Genomic DNA, 4,221 nt, shown 5'->3' on the forward strand with positions numbered 1-4,221 from the left:
GTGTTGGTGCAGTTGAGTCTTTATTTAAAATGGCTTGCTTGCTACAGTAGTGCTTTTCTGTATACATTCATTCAACTTTTAAGAGTGGATTTAAGTTTTAGTATCCTCTACATGCAAATTACCTGGATCTGTTCAGCCAAAAACTATTATGGCTCATTTAAAATGCTGCAAGAATACTTAGTGTGGCTCAAAGCATTCATTAGCCGATGGCACTGATCAATTCATTGTAGTTGTGGGTTTTTAATCTGATTTTTAAATGGAGCATGTGAAGGGCTGTTGAGAGCTGATACCAGTGTTGTAAGCCATTAATGTACAGCACTTGCTTCATTCACAGGAGTGGCCTTTTGATGTGGACAATGTAATATTCATGAAAGTATTATGGCCAGCCCCCTAATCTTATACACGCTTCTGAAATCAGGAAATGCAATAGTTGTTCTTGCTAAGATCCGGAAATCCCCAGTTCATGAGTTTCATTACTCACAAAACAGACCACTCTCTTCAAGAAAACTGCTTTTAAAGAAGCATATGAACTTATTCTTCATTAAAAACAATAATTTATCTTCAGGTGTTCTGCCAGTTTTGAAACACTAGAATGAATATTAATATCAGTCAAAAGCAGGAGTTGACTCAAACATTTAACTTTTTTAAAACTCATACTTTGGAAATAGCTCACGATCCCTGTATTTTTTTATTGGTTGAAGACATTTAGGCTCTTAATACAGTTAAATCACTAGAGGTGTAAGTTGCTCCTGGACCAAAATATGCTTCTTTCCTTCACTAGATATGCCCAAGTGTGTTAGTACAGGTCATCTAGAAGGCTTTCAACCTAATCCCATGCAGAATTAGTCACACCTAAGGCCATGAAAATCAATGGGCTTTTCTAGGACCCAACATTAATTTCTTGGCTGTTGGTGTATAAAGGGAGCAGGCAAGATTGAGCAAATAGACAACAATGGTTTCTGGTTACAGTTATAATGTGCTGCATGAATCCCTCTACTATTGTTCTCATGTGAGGTGTTTTAGATGGGAATGGGACAGAAGCTGTATGGAAAAGGTGTAGAAGACTTTTGGGTTCAGGGTTCAGGATCTCACTCACCAGAGCACATAATTCAGGTTCCTCTTTCTATTCCACAACCTTATTGTGAAGCTCACTGACTACAGCTTATCAGTCCAGTTTCTCAAAACTAGAAGCTGCTGTTCAGAAAGAAATATTTGGGGTGCATGTTTTCTAGCACAAGTGGAGGGACCCTCTCCCTATCCTTCCCTCCTGCCCCACCCTGGGGTGAGCATTATTGAGCGAGGGATTCTTTTGTCTTGCTGCTAATGCATTAGGCATACTTAGGAGCAACCTGCCACTCTCATTAAGAAGTGACCAGCAGAATCGCCTAAATTTATAGTCTAGCTAGCAGATAGAAAAAACAATTTTTTAATAAATAAAAATAAAATATTATTGCTGAGGCGTGATTTCAAGGCGCTATTGAAATTAAAAGTGGCTTTTTGAAACAAATGACTAAATGAATGAAATTGCTCTCTCTTGATCAAACACATACAAGCCCTCCTGGTCTCTTCTTTGAAGATAAAAATCGCAACTGGCAACACAGTCACTCTGTGTTCTGCATGCTTTTTGGATGAACAGATTGCCCCATCCAGCTCCCCTTTCTCTGGGCCTCATGTTATAGCAGGCAGCATATGTTAAGAAGAAAAGAAAACACAACTCCCTGCTACATGGCAGCAAGTCATACCAGCAGTAAATAAACAAGGCACATTATCCAAACACGGTCAGGGCTGTTGCAACATTTTTTTAACATAGTAACTGCTTAAAAGAGGCCTCTGCTGTGAAAGACCTCATTGGACCTAGACTATGGTAAATGCTTGCGCTGGTAGTTTGGCCCAGAACTCAGCAGCTCTGACCGAGCTGGTAGGCAAAACCGTCAGCACTGAAACGCCCCACAGGGCCCTCTCTTCCAGGGCTGATCAACAACTTGGCTAAAACAACAAGGCACTTAAGCTGCTTGCTGGCTGGGAAACGTTATTGTTCTGCAATAGCGGGGAGGTTTGAATTTAGCTGCTCAGTGAAGAGAAAGAAGAGTTTGGATTTGAGTTTAAAGCAGCTAGTAATTAAACCTGGTGTTTTCCATCAGTGATGTTCAAACTGCTCTGAAGAAGCCTGGGCAATGCATCCTTGAGCTCTTAGGAAGGATTGCTCCAGGAGAATTTCAGGAATAAGCAATACATTTATCTGAAAAGGAACATTTTGCTTGGCTGCTTGTACCAATTTTACAGCTGCAGAGGAGTGTTGTGTTTATTCCTGTGTTTACACAGCAGAGGAGTGAAAGCTGGTCCATATTCCGCATACGCTGAAATATATGGGACAACCCCTGACTTTCTGATACCTGGGCCCAGTAAATCACTGCCCCTTCTTTCTCTTCTGGGAAGAGGATATGGATGTGTATTGAAAAATATTGGCATGCGTGCCATAATGCTAAACTTCTTCAGGTTTCCATTCTGTCTCCTAGCTCTCTAGAAGTACAATACAATACAATAACTATACACTCAATGCTAGCCTGTGTCGCAAAACAGCAAAGCTGAATTGGGTGGAGGCAATTTACTACAGAGAAGGAACAACAATGGAGTAAGTGCTTCACCCAGGGGTGACTAACCCCCCAGATTGTGAGCTTTGCCTAGCCTCTGAAGCACATTTTCCCAGACCTGCAAGATCCAAAACAATTAAAACAAAAACACATAGTGCTTGGGTGAGTGGAACCTGGTGGCTGTACCCATGCCATCAGATTCTGATCCTCAACATGTGACCCTCTAAGCCTCTCTCTGTAGCCCTCAGAACTCCAGCGCCAACCCCTCTCCCCAAGAAACAAGTCTACTGTCCAATGGTAAAATGCACATTAGTTTGACCCACTTTCACATCTGGTCCTGCCCACCACTGGCATGTGGCCCCTGGAAGGTTGCCCAGTAAAGAATGTGGCCCTAGGGATGATAAAGGTACCTCACCCTTGATTTGAATGGAGAGGGATTTATAACCCATCTTTGGGAAGATATGTTCTCTCTCTCTCTCTCTCTCTCTCTCAGTGTGTGTGTGTGAGAGAGAGAGAGAGAGAGAGAGAGTATATGACCATACCCACTGCTGGTATATATGCCCCCCAGAGGGTAAACTAAAGATGAACAAAACCAAAGGGTCAACCAAACGTTGGCAACCTCACCCAGGCTTAACCCTGGTATAACCTGCCACAGAGCTTGTGCTTTGCTGCTGAGCTTCGGTCTTTCTCCAAATGCACAGCAGCAGTGAGCGCCTGGCAGACACCCTAGGGTTCTACGGCAGGCAAGGCAACATGGGATGTTTTCCCTGAAGGTATAATACTGGAAACTTGCCATTCTGTAGCATCATGTGTAGGTTGCTGGGCAAGTTTGCCTGTGCAGGGACTGCCATATTTCTACATACATGTTTTTCCAACAGTATGGCCAACATGCCTTCCTGCTTAAGCATCCGCAGAATCTTTGGTGAGGGAGGAGGATGGGGAGAAAACCAATGGGTACCACCTCTGGCTCCACTCTTGGCTGCCCCACCAGGTCCCCAGCAGCCGGCACTGAGTTGCAACATGCGGTGCTCAGGTTTGCTGTTAATGCCCATTTTACAGATGGGGAATGCTGAAGCCGAAACATAGGGCCCAAGGTTGCACTCTTGAGTTTGGGGCAGAGGTAGGACTTGAGCCCAGGCTTTCCAGCACATGGTGGTTCGCTTCCTCAGTCGGTGGGGCTAGAATGTATACCTTATGTTATATCAAAAATCTTGCACAAATTGTCTCTTAGTACCAGGTTAGGAAGAGCTTTTCCAACTGAGCTAGAGTGTTGATCCGTCTAGCTCAGCAGTGGCTTTTCCTGGTCTTGGACAGAAGTACAGCGGTACCTCGGGTTACATACGCTTCAGGTTACAGACTCCGCTAACCCAGAAATAGTACTTCAGGTTAAGAACTTTGCTTCAGGATGAGAACAGAAATCGTGCTCTGGCGGCATGGCAGCAGCAGGAGGCCCCATTAGCTAAAGTGGTGCTTCAGGTTAAGAACAGTTTTAGGTTAAGAATGGACCTCTGGAATGAATTAAGTACTTAACCCGAGGTACCACTGTATGTCTTTCCAAGTGCTACCTGAAATTTGAATCTGGGACCTTCTGCATGCTGCCCCTGCCTTTGCAAGACATAGGGCTCTGCTC

Source organism: Podarcis raffonei, chromosome Z (assembly GCF_027172205.1).
Source record: "Podarcis raffonei isolate rPodRaf1 chromosome Z, rPodRaf1.pri, whole genome shotgun sequence".
NCBI classification, from domain to species: domain Eukaryota; kingdom Metazoa; phylum Chordata; class Lepidosauria; order Squamata; family Lacertidae; genus Podarcis; species Podarcis raffonei.